Raw genomic sequence first — 18618 nt, 5'->3', positions numbered from 1 at the left:
GTTTTTCGGGTGAGATGTAAATGTAAGTGATTCTACAGCTGATGCATAGTTCACACACCCTAGTCTCTGTAAGTCTCCACGGATAAAGGCGTCTGCTAAATAAATAATAAAATTAACATAATTATGGTAAGTTTTAATGGCATGTGATATTTTGTAGATCTTGTTATCTGCTTAGTCCGCTCACGCTAGCCAGAACGTTCTCGAGTGCTCTGGCAGCAGCCATGAAGCAAGTCAGTTTTTCAGTTGAAATAAATAACTACTTTGTTTTTGTGGATGGGGGTGTTTTGAAAAGATCAGTTAAATAGCTACGTATTTTGAAATAAAGATGTATTCATTATTATGAACGTTAACAGAAAGTATATTGTATTTTCTTTTCCCACGTGTGCTTGCCTTGTACAAATCTGACAAAGTTTCAACAAAGGCATTTGACTTGGGTTCATTAGTTAGCCTATACTGCCATCTACAGCATTACTGCGGGAGCCGTTTACTTCTTTTGGATATTTTCACAACTAACGGTGCGAGCATGTAGTCGTGGCCGAGTGGTTAAGGCGATGGACTTGAAATCCATTGGGGTTTACCCGCGCAGGTTCGAATCCTGCCGACTACGTAAGCTTTGTTTTTAATTGATTGTATGTGTTCATTGTTAATACATGTTTAAAGCTCAGTAAGTCTGAAATATTACTGGTTGTACTTCATATCGCTTCGGTTCATTTTGTTAAAGATTGTTCATTTTGGCACCATTACAAATCTTGTGGTTTCTTTAAAGAAGAAAACCCGCGACCTTGGCGTTATTAGCACCACGCTCTAACCAACTGAGCTAACCGGCCACACACTCGAAGCTTGATACTAGAACCCGAGGAAAATAAGTCCTGCGGACATTATGATTGTTCTACCAAGATGTTCTCATGTTAAACTGAACAATAACACATTCAAAGTATTGGAAAGGCATAATTAGAGGCCTCGTCATAATGAGGCAGTTTAACAGTGTGAAGGATGTGGTGAGGTGCAGGCTTGCAGTGATTTTCTCTCATTTAACAACCTTGTGATTTGAATACTAACAAGAAAAACAAATCAAATTACCAAGCATTCGGTGGACGTTTTAAGAAATAAATAAACAAACAGATTTGTCAGAAGTGGGATTCGAACCCACGCCTCCAGAGAGACTGCGACCTGAACGCAGCGCCTTAGACCGCTCGGCCATCCTGACTTACACCGACGACTTTGCACAACACTGCAGTACACTGCTGAACCTCCAATGTCTGACGCTACAGTAAATCACCTGGTGTATGCGTGAACATTTTAAAAGCATGGGGTATTAGACCAACATATAGCAGCGATTACACTTCTCTTAAGAGTGCTAGGTGATTGGAAACAGCTCTTCCCAGCAAGGGTTCAACAACAAAAGCCAGATTGTTAATACACACAAGTTTTAACAGTATTAGGGAACGTTAGCTGCAACATTACAGGTTTAACTATATTAGAGCAATTCAACAACAATACAAGTTTAGTTAAGATAATTAGCAGCAACGTTCAGGTTTAGCAGCGGTGTATCATAAGTAAACAGAACCAAAAGGTGTGGGGACATTTACCTGCTGCTGGAACACTTTTAATCTAACAAAACAAAATTGATGAGACCGGGATTTAACCACACGTCTCAGAGCTTTATTCAACAGACTAGCTCTCGAATTATCCAACACTTTACTTTTGGAATATACTCACACGGCTGTTACACCGCAGACACAGAAACAGCGCGTCTCCAGAACACTCATCTACAGCAGCAGCACACCGAATCTCAGGTCCCACGCACCTGTCGGTACTTCCTCGCTCACCCCGCCTCAAAGAAAGAAACTTTCTCCCGTCAGCCCGGCTGGCTCAGTCGGTAGAGCATGAGACTCTTAATCTCAGGGTCGTGGGTTCAAGCACAACGATGGGCGTCCTTTTTAAATACAAATTGTAGATGTTTCTTCGAGGCAACGGAGCAATGTCTGATTCTGTTCACATTGTATAAAGTATTGCAACACAATTACTTATTGGTCATTGTCATATAGCAATTGCTATTGTAAAATGCGTGCATCCTTTAAAGCTATACCGATATTGAAATAAAGAATCTTACTTTCGTGGGTTGGCTTCAATCTGTTTCTTTTTTTACACTTGTCATTACATCATTCATGGAGCAAGTTAGTATGTGCGTAATAAACCCCATAGGGCCTTGATACAATAGACAACCCTAGTCTGTGCTGAAATGAAATAATGCGGTTTTCTACTATAGCAAACGCCGCTTGTCAGAATGGCCGAGTGGTCTAAGGTGCCAGACTCAAGGACGTTGTCTTTCCAATGAATTGTGTGTTCTGGTCTCCGAATGGAGGCGTGGGTTCAAATCCCACTTCTGACAGTTCACTTTTACTTATTTTTTAAATGAATAAATGTGTTCATTTTACTTTAAAAGATTGTTTCAAGGAAATCAACAGCTGATACCAAACTCTTGTCAGCACTCAATACCATTTTAATTTCCATTTTAAATCGGACTAAAATAGCGTTCCTAACACAGATTGCATTTTTGTAGTAAACTGGCTACTTGTCGAAGTCACTGAAAAATATTTTGTGTAGAAACATGTGTTATTTAACTAAAGATTGTTTTAATATTTCAAATAACATATTACTTTGAAAAACATCTCCGACTGCCACTGGATCGTGGTCTCAGGCTGGGATGCGGACCATTGAGAACAGTATAAACGATCTATTAGTGGAAGTAGCTTACATGAGAAATGCCCTCGGTTAACATGCTAGGATGTTCGACTTCGGTATTCTCCAACTGCTGTTTACATTTTCTAACACGTTATGAGGACGAATACAAAGGTTGACAGCTTCCTTGTAAGTGGAGGTAAGCACAAGTTAATTTCAGATGTAATGTCTATTTTAAACTCAATCTAGTCCTGCGTAGTGCAAAAGACATTGCTATATTTTTTATATTAGTCAAGCCCTATTTAAAGTGTTCTTAAATTGTTTTAACATTAGCAATGATCAATTTAAATGTTGTTATTGATTTAAACAACTGAACAATTGTGGGCTTGATGGTTTATTTTTTTCTACGTTTCTACCGGAATGAGATACGCACTCAAAATGTGTCCCCTTCCTTCAGCAACACCCGACTGAAGATTGAAGTGGTCATTCCTTGCAGCGAGTAGGTTCCCGATAACAACACTCATTGTCAGCTCGGTGCTGAGAAGAAAACACTGCCACTACTCCTGGTGGATACGGAGACCAATCCCTTCAAAACGTGTTTCATTCTAGAAATGATCCTTGCAAATATAGTCTTAACTTTTATTAGCAGACCGTCGCCCCCAACTGGCAAGCTCTACTTCATATGAAACAATGACTGGGCAACAACGAGGTGTTACATTAACAATACAAACTAACTCGAGACAGCCAAGCCGTTAAAGCATACCTTAAGTTTGTCGTGTGATACAAAAGCATTGGCATTTTTGCATTGTCTGCCTCGTCAAACAAGCTCGAGCCACAGCACACAGCGCTGCTGCATCAGCACACAGCGCTGCTGCATCGGGACACAGATTGTGGATTTATAAGCGACTGAATAAACGAGCTGAGACTACTTTTTAAAGAAATTGAAAACATACCTCTATTCGAAATATTTGCTATTTAGTTAATTACATTATTTTTTTAAATTTGCAATCACAGACTACATTGCCAAAATAAAAATAAAAAACTGACAATCTGATTTGCTCGTATCAAGCTGCGATGAAGCCTATGAGAATCGCTGGCGCCATTAAAGGGGAATTAGCTCAAATGGTAGAGCGCTCGCTTAGCATGCGAGAAGTAGCGGGATCGATGCCCGCATTCTCCAAATAATTTTAAAGTATCTGCGTATTTTGTCCCAGCGCATTATGGAGATAAATACAAAGTGTGACAATTCTTTGTAACAGAGACGCCCACCCTGCATGTGTATTTTAATGCACAGTCTGCTAATTTGTAATAATCCCCGGACTGAAAAACTGCAGCGCGTGATATTTTGTAGTTCTTCTTATCTCCTATGTCCGCTAACGCTAGGCACAACGTGCCGGAGTGCTGTAGCAGCAGCCATGAAGCAAGTTAGTTTTTCAGTAGAAAGAAAGTTTTTGTGTATGGGTGTTTTGAAAAGATCAGTTAAATAGCTACGTATTTTGAAATAAGGATGTATTCATTATTATGAACGTTGGCCGAAATTATATTGTATTATTATTTCCCACGTGTGCTTGACTTGTACAAATCTGATAGAGTTTCAACAAAGGCATTTGACTTGGGTTGATTATTTAGCCTATACTGCCATCTGCAGCATTACTGCGGGTGTCGTTTGCTTCTTTTGACAATAATACGGCTGTTTTCACGGAAAACAGTGAGAGCATGTAGCCGTGGCCGAGTGGTTAATGAACAAACAGAGCTGACAGAAATGGAATTCGAACCCACGCTTCCAGGGTAACTGTGATCTGAACGCAGCGCCATAGCTCGCTCAACCATCCTGAATTACACATGTCTTTTTACAACATTGCAGTATGTAACCCACTATTACAATGAGTCACATTGAGAATTAAGTTCAGGGAAAATATATGTGAATTCAGGAGATCTCTCTCTAATGCTGCGTATACCCTTCTTAAGAAAATGTACTTTACGTTATACAGTTGCCTTAATATATTTATACCAGGTTACTTTATTATAAAGAATCACTCAGCAACAACAAATATGCTTTATGAAAATAAAATGTTTATAAAAGTAATATATATGTAGCAATTAAAATTGTTACAATATTGTTCACAGTAAAAAAAAAAAAAAAACATTGGAAATAAAAAAATATAGAATAAAACAAAATGTTTCTATCAGTTGTGCACAACGACTAAAGTACATCCGGAGGACTTAAATATAAAAAAAACAAGTCCTTCTGCTGAACTGTACAGTCCCGCTTCAATATTACAAGCCGTCTCGGTAGATGCAATGGATCGAGTCCTCCACACTTCGTAATCTCCGGTCTCCACGAACTATTAATAAAATATAATAGCAATGCAGGACAGTGAAGATACAGCATATAGAAATTTCAGATGTATTCCTAGGACGGTAGCTCTAGCACTCGTTTGCACATTGGAAATTAACATGCAGGCAACTGACTGTGTAAAACACAATACACACGTGGTGCATTAATTAAAAGGAAACTTATTTAAAGTGTATATATATATATATTTTTTTTAGTAACCATACAATACAAAGGTACTATATAAATGACAAATGTATATTTGGAACATCTTAAACACATATTATAAACCGTTCAAGTTTTGAACTATATTTAACTGCAGTTCAGTCAAAATGGCGGACGAATGTATAAACAATATTCTCTTTTTTTTTTCTATTTACCGAGTAAAATGGGAAACACAACTGCCTCTGTAAATAACAGAAATCACTCAATTATAAAAAAAAATATTATTCTTTTATAAGTATTAGAATATAGCCACTTCAAATATTTATTTGCAAAGCTGTATTGAACAGAATCATCCACATGGCGGCCACACTACTTATTTATTTATTTAAAGTTTTACTTAAAGCTTTATTACAGCAAATCCTGCTATTTTTAATCAATAAAAAAATCAAAGTAAGGAGAAATCGCTTACCTATTAATAAAATATAATAGCAATGCAGGACAGTGAAGATACAGCATATAGAAATTTCAGATGTATTCCTAGGACGGTAGCTCTAGCACTCGTTTGCACATTGGAAATTAACATGCAGGCAACTGACTGTGCACGTGTTTATTGCGGGCACAGAAGGGGGGGTCGTGTTAAAGAAACAGACTCACTGATACCCATATTTGGAAACAGGAAGCATGGGGGTTACATTCTCCCTCCCTAAAAGCTATCGTCCTCGATAGTAACACCCACAAAAAATATCCATATATTTATTTAATCATCTTCTATATGCTAATGCGAAATCAAAGCCTGAATCAATAGCTCGGTCTGTTTATGCAACTGTTCCAATATCATTTTGTTTTGCTGTTGTACACAGGAAACAATTTGTGAAACAGCTCTATTGTAATCGTGTTTCTTGTCAGAAGTTATCTTTTGAGAAGTTACTTCAAAATCTTTGAACTTAGATGGCAGTTTCCTCTCTCTTTCTGATCGTCTTAACACTTGGGGATCTATGGTCTCCCTAGGCTCAGTTTTGGAACTTTGTTGAAGTTCACCCAGTGCTGATTCTGAGACTTCCTCGGTTATTTCTCTTTCAATAGTAACCTCAGTTACTGGTCCCGTCACGTCGTCTTCATGCAAAGAAGAATGGAGTGGAGGATCTTCATCAGTCATTGGCAGGTAAGTACAGAACTCAGGAGCTTCTGGATTCAATCCAGAACCAGCAATATTCTGTTCTTCTTCAGAAGGAATTACCGATTGATCTGTATCATCCTCATCAGAATTTCTAGTTTCATCCAAGGTCCCTGCAGTCTGCCTCGTCCTCGTACGTCTTGCCTTCTCAGGTACTGTGCCATCATCAACTCCCTCTTCAGCCGATATGAATCCACAAGGACGCAACATGTCTCTGTGCAATGTTCTCTCAGGTCCATCATCTTTCTCTGGTCTAATCACATAGACTGGCAGCTCTTCTCTAGCCTGCCGTACGACAATGTAAACAGCGTGTTCCCAGCGGTCAGCTATTTTGTGCTTCCTACGCAAATTTACATTCCTAACCAGGACTCGATCTCCTTCCTCCAAGGATGATGCTATGACCTTCTTGTCCCATCTCTGTTTATTGGCCAGCTGTCTTTTCTCTGCTTCCTTAGTGGCTCGCTCGTAGGCATATTTTAGCCTCTGACGAAGTTCCTTCACATATTGCTGATGAGTCTTATGGTCATGTCCAACAGGACTGATGCCAAAGCACAAATCTATAGGCAATCTTGGCTGCCTACCAAACATGAGGAAGAACGGAGACTCTCCAGTAGTGTCGTTACGAGTGCAGTTATATGCATGAACGAGAGGGCGAACATACTTCCTCCAGTTATCTTTCTTCTTCTCAGAGAGGGTACCCAGCATGTCAAGGAGGGTTCTGTTAAATCTTTCAACTGGATTTCCTCTAGGATGGTAAGGTGTAGTTCTAGATTTAGTGCCACAAATTTTACAGAGCTCTGAAATGAGTTCAGACTGAAAATTTGCACCTTGATCGCTATGAACTCTCTTGGGAAAGCCGTAGTGGCAAATTACATTCTCCCACAACAGATTGGCTACAGTCTTGGCAGTCTGGTCTTTAGTTGGATATGCTTGCGCATATTTTGTGAAGTGATCGGTTATAACTAGTATGTTCCGAATATCTTTGGAATCAGGTTCTAATGATAAAAAATCTATGCAGACAAGCTCCATGGGAGCATAAACATTTATATTGACCATTTTTGCAGCCTTCTCTGCCCTTGCTTTTCTGCGTAAGCACCTCTCACAAGTCTTGCATTTCTGTTCCACATCCCGGGTCATCCTTGGCCAATAGAAGCGTGCTCTAGCCAAATCCAGAGTCCTCTCATAGCCAAGATGTCCAGTTTCATCATGTACTCCTTCCAAAGCTCTAGCCTGGTGACTTTGTGGAATCACCAACTGATCGTATAGTTCTTCATTCCTCATCACCCGCCGATGTAGAACACCCTCTTTAAGGAGAAGTTTAGGCCACTCTTTTAAAAGTAATCTTACTTCAGGGGTCTCTGACTTTCTGAATTTTTCTTCAAGCTTTCTGCCTTTCCCCAACAACTGAATGACTCTGGACAGATTAACATCTCTGTTTTGAAGAACTTTCCAGTTTTCTAAAGTTAATCCAGGAAGTAATGGTTGCCCTGGCCATGGTTCTGGAAATTCAAAATCATCTGGAATGGCACCCTCTCCACTAGGTAAAGCTTCTACAGCGCTAGGTTTGTTCCCGCTCACTTCTATCTCTGGATTCTCTTGCTCACCAGGCTCTTCTGATTCAACTTCCTGTGCAAGTACTACTACTTTATGCCTCAGGAAAGCAGCCTTACACACATCTGACTCCAGGGTGTCAAAATCAGGGTCTTGTCTGGTCCTGGACAGCATTTTAGCAATTCTCTCCACTTGCTTCAGGGAGTCATCATCATCTGCAGCAGGTCCATTTGGCCTTCGGGATAAGCCATCTGCATCCATATTAGTTTTTTCCAGATCTGTAGCTTATGTCAAAGTTATAGATAGACAGGGCTGACAACCACCTATGTCCTGCAGCATCCAATTTCGCAGTTGTGAGAACATATGTCAGAGGATTATTATCTGTCACTACTTTGAATTCTGTCCCATATAAATAGTCATGAAACTTTTCACTTATTGACCATTTCAAAGCTAAAAATTCCAATTTGTGAACAGGGTAGTTTCGTTCACTTTAAGTCCTCGACTAGCATATGAGATAACTCTCATTTTACCATCCTGGACCTGGTAGAGTGCTGCTCCCAGGCCTGTGTGTAAGATATAATGGAGTTTCCAGTCTGCAAATCCTAACACTGGCGATGTAGTGAGCTTCTCTTTGATGCATTCAAATGCCCTTTGACAATCTGCTGTCCATCGATCACCCAGAGACTGTCTTGCTTTTATTCGCCAAGATGACCCTTTCTTTCTGTTTGAAGCTTCGCCCACCAACAAATCATTTAATGGCCTAGCAATGTTTGCATATTTTTCCACAAAACGTCTGTAATACCCTGCGAAGCCGAGAAAAGACCTAACCTCTCTGATGTTCTTGGGCGTCGGCCAATCTATTATAGCTGAAATCTTCTGGGGGTCAGGGCAGATTCCCTCTTCCGAAATCTTGTGTCCCAGATATGCCACCGAATTCTGGAAGAATTTACATTTTGAAGGAGAGAGCTTCAAGCCATACTGAGCAATGCGATGCAGGACCTTCATTAGACGTTCCTCGTGTTGTTCAAGAGTGTCTGAAAATATAATTAGGTCATCCAGGAAAGCAACCACTTCCTGTAGATTAATTCCTGACATCACCCGCTCCATTGTTCTCTGAAATGTAGCTGGGGAATGGGTTAAACCTTGAGGCATCATTTTGAATTGCCAATTACCAAATGGCGTTGTGAATGCAGTCTTGGCACGGTCAGACTCTTCTACTTCAATTTGATAATATCCGCTTTTTAGATCTAGTACTGAGAACCATTTTGAGCCTGAAAGAAGAGCAAAAGTCTCCTCTATTCTAGGAAGTGGGTATGCATCCCGCCTGGTTAGACGATTCAGTCTTCTGTAGTCCACAACCATTCGTAGGGATCCGTTTTTCTTTCTAACCAAGACAACTGGAGATGCATAGGGGCTGTCAGACTCTTCAATAATCCCAGTAGTCAGCAACTCATGAAGGTGACCTCAGGTCTTCAAAATCAGCTGGAGTGACACGACGGGTGCGCTCTTTGAATGGAGTGTTGTCTGTGAGCACTATTTTGTGTGTTATCCCAGGAGCATGTCCTATGTCGAGATCATGGAGGGAGAATGCACTGCCTACTTCTTTTTCTATCCTAGTAGTAATATCTTTCTTGAAATCTTCAGAAACTGGTGAGTTATCAAAATCCAACTCCAGCCTTGTTGTATTACTGGGACCAAACTTTTCTCCCTCCCTCAATACTGCAGTAGCACTAGAACATCTGGACTCCATCAGATTTAATTTGGAGACATCTAATGCCCTTATCCACTCCACTGTTTCCCCTGCAGCAACAACACTTCTGGGTTGTAAGGTGATGTCATGATCAGAGGCATTTTTGACCATGACTCCAATCTTGGTACGATTTTGAGGGTCTCCTTCTAGCAGCTGATTGTAAACCAGTAATCCTCCTGCAATGGGACGTCCTTCAGATGCTTCTATAAGTATATTGCATCCTTTGCTATAGATATTCTTACTCAGCATACATTTCAGCTCTTTAGACTCGTTCTTGGGAACCGTAACAGGTGTTTTACTGGCTAATCTCACTTTGGTAGTTTTTGCTTTTGCATTGGCTTCACCAATTGTATTGGTATAGGCAGCAGCACAGTCGCAGCGGATAGCCAGCCTCTTCAAGTATTGCGCACCAGCCTTCTCCTCACACTCACGCATGAGATGCCAAGTACATTTGTTCCCACTAAGAGAGGTACAGTAGTATTACATTGATTGTCAGGGCAAACAAGAACTAACACATAAAAGCTGTTTTCTGTGCCACAAACATCTTCAGGAAATTGCACATTAACTTCTATGAATCCTAGATAAGGAACAGTACTACCTCCCGCACCAACAACACAGAGTAAGTCTTGTATCGAGCTTAACTTGAGATGTGACAAATACTGACGGTAAAATGACTCAGATAGGCAAGTTACCTGTGATCCAGTGTCTACTAAACAGAGGCAACGAACACCATCAAGAAAAGCAACAGTGTGACACGATTCACCAACAAGACCAGGAGGTACGCCCTGTAAACTTTTATGAAAACTGGGTATATTGTGCTTTTGAGTTGTTTTGGGACTGGGTGTACATGAATTCAGTGCCTCTATCTGTCCCTTATAGAGACACCCATCTAGTTTAAAGGATGCAATGGAGTATAAGCTTCTCTGCGCTGTGCAGCCCTGTTCTCGCATCTATTCCTGAGCTTTTGCTGAACCAGCACTGCATTCACTGGATTAGAGCACTTTTCCATTGTGTGTCCATCTTTGCCACAATTATAGCAGAATGCCCCCATCCTATTGGGTCCCTTCTTAACTGTGGTTTCTGACCTTTCTCTTAATTCAGCAGAGCTGCTCCTATTACTTGCAGTATCTGGGGCTCCACTAGCATTTGACACACCATGTGTACTTAAGGATACCTTTGCTTTTTTCCAATCCTTTTCTAGCTGTAGGACCCTTTGGGCAAGCTCTTCTTCTCTGCTGGTTGAACCGGGAACTGTATGGGATACAGTACTAATATTATCACCAACACCAACAGACTTGGCAGAAACCTTGGGCTGTGTGGCACCAAGATGACGCTTCTTTCTGGTCTCTTTTGACTCTTTCTCCTCCTCAAAAGCTCGTACCTCAAATAAAACCTTTGAGTATGATAAGCACTGCTCAGAAATGTCACTCAGAAAGTCCTTCAAGTGCAAACGGTCTATTAACGTATCATCCCAACAACCCCTGATAAATTGCTTCAACAGTTGCTTATCAGGTTGTGTTCCAACTAAACCATCCCTTTCCATTACTCGTTGCAGGACAGCATGGAGTCTACGAAGATAGTCTGATGCTTTTTCAGTTGCATTTTGATGTGTCTCAATAAACTGTATAAAGAGCTCCTCGCCACTTGCTACACTGCCATAAGCCTTCTCTAGCTCTTCAAAGTACTGCTCAGCAGTTGCGTCTTCACCTGCATATAAGGCAACATTCAAAGCTGGGGGTAAAAGACTTTCCAGTAACTTGCGTCTTTTTGCATTAGCAGTGAGATCAACATCTTTAATTACCTGGCGAATCTGAATGCGCCATGTTTCATAGTCTGCTTCACTACTTGGCTTACTGGCAGTGCCCGAAAAACACTTGAGCTTGTAACGGACATTGTTAAGAAATGCACCTTCACTCGCAGTTTTCACTACATGCTCTACTACAACTTTCTGTACATCACTAGGAATAGAGATAGGTGTGGACTGGTTGCTGTACACATTTGGCTGTTGAGAGGGTGAAGAAAAGGTTTCAAAATGTTCTGAGAATGTCTGCTTAGGAGTGAAAGCATTTGAGAAATCAAAAGACACCTTGGGCAAGGGACTAACCCCTTCAGAGTCTTTATAGCTTCCACTAAGTTTATCAGACAGCAGCTTGGATGCCCTCTTTTCTAATTCTTTAGCATCAGTGCCATGTTTGATAGCTATTTCTGCCAACTGCTCCTGAAAAGTATCAGTCACATCTAACAAAATGGCATCCAGTAACATAGCTGTGGACATTACATTGGTGCTAGTGTTGCTAAATCTAACTTGATCTGATAAAACAGGCTGTACTGTCCAGCGACTGCTGAAGTCATGACTAACATGCTCATCATCTAACAGAAACACAGACAAACCTTCCTCAAACTCACAAAGTACACTTTCAGATACTTGTCCAACTAAACGCTGAACTTTAGTAACAACACCAACTGGACTGAATGCATTCTTAATGTCAGCATAGGTGACTCTTTGATCTACATGACCTAAAAGTATGGACCTATCAGGGCAAAACTCATACTGCTTGCACAATTCCATTACTTATAGAAATTAAACTTATTGCATATATATTTCAAAACAAATTTGAATTGTTGCTGAGTAATTTAAACATGAATGATTACTAGAAGGGGCGCAGCCCCGCGTTTTGGGCGCCACATTTTTCTACTTATGTAACCCACTATTACAATGAGTCACATTGAGAATTAAGTTCAGGGAAAATATATGTGAATTCTGGAGATCTCTCTCTAATGCTGCGTATACCCTTCTTAAGAAAATGTACTTTACGTTATACAGTTGCCTTAATATATTTATACCAGGTTACTTTATTATAAAGAATCACTCAGCAAAAACAAATATGCTTTATGAAAATAAAATGTTTATAAAAGTAATATATATGTAGCAATTAAAATTGTTACAATATTGTTCACAGTAAAAAAAAAAAAAAACATTGGAAATAAAAAAAATATAGAATAAAACAAAATGTTTCTATCAGTTGTGCACAACGACTAAAGTACCTCCGAAGGACTTAAATATAGAAAAAAAAACAAGTCCTTCTGCTGAACTGTACAGTCCCGCTTCAATATTACAAGCCGTCTCGGTAGATGCAATGGATCGAGTCCTCCACACTTCGTAATCTCCGGTCTCCACGAACTATTAATAAAATATAATAGCAATGCAGGACAGTGAAGATACAGCATATAGAAATTTCAGATGTATTCCTAGGACGGTAGCTCTAGCACTCGTTTGCACATTGGAAATTAACATGCAGGCAACTGACTGTGTAAAACACAATACACACGTGGTGCATTAATTAAAAGGAAACTTATTTAAAGTGTATATATATATATATATATTTTTTAGTAACCATACAATACAAAGGTACTATATAAATGACAAATGTATATTTGGAACATCTTAAACACATATTATAAACCGTTCAAGTTTTGAACTATATTTAACTGCAGTTCAGTCAAAATGGCGGACGAATGAATAAACAATATTCTCTTTTTTTTCTATTTACCTAGTAAAATGGGAAACACAACTGCCTCTGTAAATAACAGAAATCACTCAATTATAAAAAAAATATATTATTCTTTTATAAGTATTAGAATATAGCCGCTTCAAATATTTATTTGCAAAGCTGTATTGAACAGAATCATCCACATGGCGGCCACACTACTTATTTATTTATTTAAAGTTTTGCTTAAAGCTTTATTACAGCAAATCCTGCTATTTTTAATCAATAAAAAAATCAAAGTAAGGAGAAATCGCTTACCTATTAATAAAATATAATAGCAATGCAGGACAGTGAAGATACAGCATATAGAAATTTCAGATGTATTCCTAGGACGGTAGCTCTAGCACTCGTTTGCACATTGGAAATTAACATGCAGGCAACTGACTGTGCACGTGTTTATTGCGGGCACAGAAGGGGGGGTCGTGTTAAAGAAACAGACTCACTGATACCCATATTTGGAAACAGGAAGCATGGGGGTTACACAGTACACTGCTGAACCTCCGATGTCTGACGCTGCAGTAAATCAACTCGTGTGTGCGTGTACTTATTCTTTTTCTGTTTATATGAAGGAGTGCGACCTGTTTTGTCGCATTCTATATGGGATTGTAGCAGCCACACCCAGTGACACCCAGTGAGAGTCCTAATACCGACACTACTAAAAATTAATTAAAAGTTTTAGAATAGGAATGACAACAGAATAACAATTCACAAAGCTTTATTACAATGATCCATGATTCACATAAATCAGTTCAAATAACTAACAATAAAATGTATTCAAGTTGTACTAAAAACAAGGAGGGGAAATTGAATAAAGCCAGCCAATAGACACATTTTAAAAGCATGGGGTATTAGACCAACATATAGCAGCGATTACACTTTTCTTTAAGAGTGCTAGGTGATTGGAAACAGCTCTTCCCAGCAAGGGTTCAACAACAAAAGCCAGATTGTTAATACACACAAGTTTTAACAGTATTAGGGATCGTTAGCTGCAACGTTCAGGTTTAGCAGCGGTGTAGCATAAGTAAACAGAACCAAAAGGTGTGGGGACATTTACCTGCTGCTGGAACACTTTTAATCTAACAAAACAAAATTGATGAGACCGGGATTTAACCACACGTCTCAGAGCTTTATTCAACAGACTAGCTCTCGAATTATCCAACACTTTACTTTTGGAATATACTCACACGGCTGTAACACCGCAGACACAGAAACAGCGCGTCTCCAGAACACTCATCTACAGCAGCAGCACACCGAATCTCAGGTCCCACGCACCTGTCGGTACTTCCTCTCTCACCCCGCCTCAAAGAAAGAAACTTTCTCCCGTCAGCCCGGCTAGCTCAGTCGGTAGAGCATGAGACTCTTAATCTCAGGGTCGTGGGTTCGAGCCCCACGTTGGGCGTCCTTTTTAAATACAAATTGTAGATGTTTCTTCGAGGCAACGGAGCAATGTCTGATTCTGTTCACATTGTATAAAGTATTGCAACACAATTACTTATTGGTCATTGTCATATAGCAATTGCTATTGTAAAATGCGTGCATCCTTTAAAGCTATACCGATATTGAAATAAAGAATCTTACTTTCGTGGGTTGGCTTCAATCTGTTTCTTTTTTTACACTTGTCATTAAATCATTCATGGAGCAAGTTAGTATGTGCGTAATAAACCCAATCGGGCCTTGATACAATAGACAACCCTAGTCTGTGCTGAAATGAAATAATGCGGTTTTCTACGAAAGCAAACGCAGCTTGTCAGAATGGCCGAGTGGTCTAAGGCGCCAGACTCAAGGACGCTGTCTTTCCAAAGAATTGTGTGTTCTGGTCTCCGAATGGAGGCGTGTGTTCAAATCCCACTTCTGACAGTTCACTTTTACTTATTTTTTAAATGAATAAATTTGTTCATTTTACTATAAAAGATTGTTTCAAGGAAATCAACAGCTGATACCAGACTCTTGCCAGCACTCAATACCATTTTAATTTCCATTTTAAATCGGGCTAAAATAGCGTTCCTAACACAGATTGCATTTTTGTAGTAAACTGGCTACTTGTCGAAGTCACTGAAAAATATTTTGTGTAGAAACATGTGTTATTTAACTAAAGATTGTTTTAATATTTCAAATAACATATTACTTTGAAAAATATCTCCGACTGCCACTGGATCGTGGTCTCAGGCTGGGATGCGGACCATTGAGAACAGTATAAACGATCTATTAGTGGAAGTAGCTTACATGAGAAATGCCCTCGTTTAACATGCTAGGATGATCGACTTCGGTATTCTCCAACTGCTGTTTACATTTTCTAACACGTTATGAGGACGAATACAAAGGTTGACAGCTTCCTTGTAAGTGGGGGTAAGCACAAGTTATTTTCAGATGTAATGTTTTTATTTAAGATCAATATTGTCCTGCGTAGTGCAAATCAAATTACTATATTTTTATATTAGTCAAGCCGTATTTAAAGTGTTCTTAAATTGCTTTAGCATTAGCAATGACCAATTTGAAATTTGCTTATTGATTTTAACAAGTGAGCAATTGTAGGCGTGATGTTGTCTTTTTTCTGAGTTTCTACCAGTATGTGACCAATCTTTCTAGCCGGGGGAGGTTTCAGTCCCCGCCCACCTACATAGTATTCAGGAGGAGGAAGGCTCTGGTGATTTCAAGGGTTTTTTGAAATCGCCCATTTGTGCCAGTGCGCATTCAAAGGAGACGCGCTGAGAGAATCCTAGTTAAATACTAGTTTTACTGATTTAAACTAGTTGTTTAATGTTTTCTTTACTTTTAAAGCTGAGAATCAAACACACTTGCGACAACTTCATAGCCCTGCTGGCTACGAACACGTATCGAGTCGGCTGTTTCCTATAACCCTGGTGATACCGAGTGTTTTCCAAGTATCAGCATCGGCATTACCATGCGTTTGGCATGCTTGCTGTGCACTCTAGCATTGCATAACAAGCATGTAGTATGCCGGGACTTCGTGGCGCAACGGTAGCGCGTCTGACTCCAGATCAGAAGGTTGCGTGTTCAAATCACGTCGAGGTCAAAGCCTTCTTTGTTTCAATTCCGCACTATTTTGTTTTTTAACGTGTTTGGATTTGAATGTTTCCGTGCATTTATTTAAACAATTTAGCCTACCCGACATATCGATTGTATAGCGATCAAACAGAGATTTATTATATTGTGATTCTTTTTTATCTATCATTTGATACTGCACAATAAATTAAAGTGACTCCCAAATTAATGTTGGCCAGTCTTCAATGACATAGTTGGGGAATAAAGTCATATTAACACTTCCTTGCATGTTATATTGAAAACAGCTCTACAAATACTCGTTTTGAAGAAACTTAAAGTACAGCAAGTAATGATTGATGCCTTAAAGCTTAACAGACCTTTAAAAATTAACAAAGAAAACATAAAAAGGGGCACATAGTCGGCAGGATGTGAACATGAGCGGGGAAACTCCAACATCTTTTAAGTCCATCACCTTAACTACTTGGCCAAAACTACTTTGTGTAAAGTACCAAGTTCTATAAACATATCACAGACCAAGAACAAATACACACAGTTTGTTTTTAATAAAACATTGACCAAACCACAATCCCTGGTTTAGGAGGCTAGTGCCTTATCCTTTAGGTGACTGCGGCACTTTCATATGGATAGTAGTCAGCGTGACAAAATACGACCAGATGGAAAAAAGCAGTGGTTTCCCTGTCATTCCATTGCCATATTACATTGTGCATGTTCAGAATATGCGGGAATCCTGAAAACAGCATTGTAATATGTGAACAAATCAATAACCGAATTTAATTAACGCATGGATTAAACGCTATTGAGTGTTACGGTTGTTAATTAACTTGCAAAGCAAATGTTTTAGAGCTCAATTTTTAAGAGAGTTCAAGAGCTGACATATGCAGGAGCTGGCAATATTGACGTATTCCCAAGGGCTTTATCTTTTGGTCTTTCTGGGAACAATTTAAAAAGAAAAGAAAGCAATTTCATTTGTAAAGAAACGAATTTGATAGAAAACCTAACGTTTTCGAGGTCAGTTGTCGATTTAAATGTGTCCAGTAATGTGCACATTTCCCTGATTGCGAATATAATACGAAGTCTTGCCTTCAGTTAATATTTTAGAAAAACTGCTTTGCAAACAGAAGAAAAACAAGCTAGCAGAGGATGGTTTCGATCCATCGACCTCTGGGTTATGGGCCCAGCACGCTTCCGCTGCGCCACTCTGCTGCTGTTGCCGCATAACTGAATTTACAAGCAGCAGAAAAAAAAACTGAACTCATCGTCTTAACCAGCCACACGGCAGTGGCCGGGCCAAACCATGGAAAAGTCATAAATCAGAGATGATCCGTTTTCTTTTCTCCCAAATACGTTATGCAAAGTATGCAACTTTTCTGCGCACTTTGATCATAGGCAGTTTTATTCCCCAGTTTCGGCTGCCAATTCCAATATTCTGTCTCTCGAAAGCATCTTAAAATCGTGGAAAGCGCTCTTTGTTTAAAATTACACAGAAGACTTCTTTTGTTCGACCAGGCTTACAATTAGATATTTTCTTGTTTTCAAATAGATTTTTTGAAGCGCATATGGGGCGCTATAGAAAATGTATATGATTAATTGATTGAATGTTGGCCTGCGTTCGGATTGGCAGGGTTAATTCTTAAAAAGACAACACCGAAGGGTCTGATAAATGATTGCAATTATTTGAGATGCTGCATGTAGACAATAATGTAGGAGCACCACCACAGTTCCGACAAGGTTCCGACAAGGTTCCATAGTGTAGTGGTTATCACGTCTGCTTTACACGCAGAAGGCCCTGGGTTCGATCCCCAGTGGAACCACTGCAGTTTGTTTTTAAATTATATCAATCCCTGGTCAAGACAAAGTCTCTCTGGGGTTGGCCTGTCATTAGATTGCCGATGTAAGATCCCTGGTCCCATCGTAGAAGCAGGATAGTTTATTCACAAATAAATACATACACGTTTGTTTACGTTTCTTTTGTTGGTAAATTAACCCAATACATTATTGCATTCTGCCACGTAATTAGACGATCAAAGCCCATTTGTGCCAGTGCGCATTCAAAGGAGACGCGCCGAGTCCTAGTTAAATACTAGTTTTACTGATTTAAACTAGTTGTTTAATATTTTCTTTACTTTTAAAGCTGAGAATCAAACACACTTGCGACAAATTCATAGCCCTGCTGGCTACGAACAAGTATCGAGTCGGCTGTTTCCTATAACCCTGGTGATACCGAGTGTTTTCCAAGTATCAGCATCGGCATTACAATGTGTTTGGCATGCTTGCTGTGCACTCTAGCATTGCATAACAGGCCTGTAGTATGCCGGGACTTCGTGGCGCAACGGTAGCGCGTCTGACTCTAGATCAGAAGGTTGCGTGTTCAAATCATGTCAAAGTTTTC

At 39.7% G+C, this 18618-nt stretch overlaps 8 non-coding genes across 8 annotated transcripts; 6 read left to right on the top strand and 2 right to left on the bottom strand.

Annotated features, from left to right (window-relative positions):
- The first annotated feature begins 525 nt into the window (after positions 1-525).
- On the top strand, positions 526-607 carry trnas-uga (transfer RNA serine (anticodon UGA)). Its single transcript has one exon. It is a non-coding gene; the product is annotated as a tRNA-Ser (tRNA).
- Positions 608-1125: 518 nt separating this feature from the next.
- On the bottom strand, positions 1126-1207 carry trnal-cag (transfer RNA leucine (anticodon CAG)). The gene has a single exon. It is a non-coding gene; the product is annotated as a tRNA-Leu (tRNA).
- A 1074-nt stretch (positions 1208-2281) lies between these two features.
- Positions 2282-2392, top strand: trnal-caa (transfer RNA leucine (anticodon CAA)). Its single transcript has 2 exons — positions 2282-2319; positions 2347-2392. It is a non-coding gene; the product is annotated as a tRNA-Leu (tRNA).
- Positions 2393-3110: 718 nt separating this feature from the next.
- Positions 3111-3316, bottom strand: LOC131703595 (small nucleolar RNA U3). The gene has a single exon (XR_009310034.1). It is a non-coding gene; the product is annotated as a small nucleolar RNA U3 (small nucleolar RNA).
- Positions 3317-14531: 11215 nt separating this feature from the next.
- On the top strand, positions 14532-14604 carry trnak-cuu (transfer RNA lysine (anticodon CUU)). The gene has a single exon. It is a non-coding gene; the product is annotated as a tRNA-Lys (tRNA).
- Positions 14605-14951: 347 nt separating this feature from the next.
- Positions 14952-15062, top strand: trnal-caa (transfer RNA leucine (anticodon CAA)). The gene is made up of 2 exons: positions 14952-14989; positions 15017-15062. It is a non-coding gene; the product is annotated as a tRNA-Leu (tRNA).
- Positions 15063-16167: 1105 nt separating this feature from the next.
- trnaw-cca (transfer RNA tryptophan (anticodon CCA)) lies at positions 16168-16239 on the top strand. Its single transcript has one exon. It is a non-coding gene; the product is annotated as a tRNA-Trp (tRNA).
- Positions 16240-17967: 1728 nt separating this feature from the next.
- On the top strand, positions 17968-18040 carry trnav-uac (transfer RNA valine (anticodon UAC)). The gene has a single exon. It is a non-coding gene; the product is annotated as a tRNA-Val (tRNA).
- Positions 18041-18618: the final 578 nt, after the last annotated feature.

This window comes from Acipenser ruthenus, chromosome 32 (genome assembly GCF_902713425.1).
Source record: "Acipenser ruthenus chromosome 32, fAciRut3.2 maternal haplotype, whole genome shotgun sequence".
NCBI lineage: Eukaryota > Metazoa > Chordata > Actinopteri > Acipenseriformes > Acipenseridae > Acipenser > Acipenser ruthenus.
This window is presented reverse-complemented; position numbering and strand designations above follow the sequence as displayed.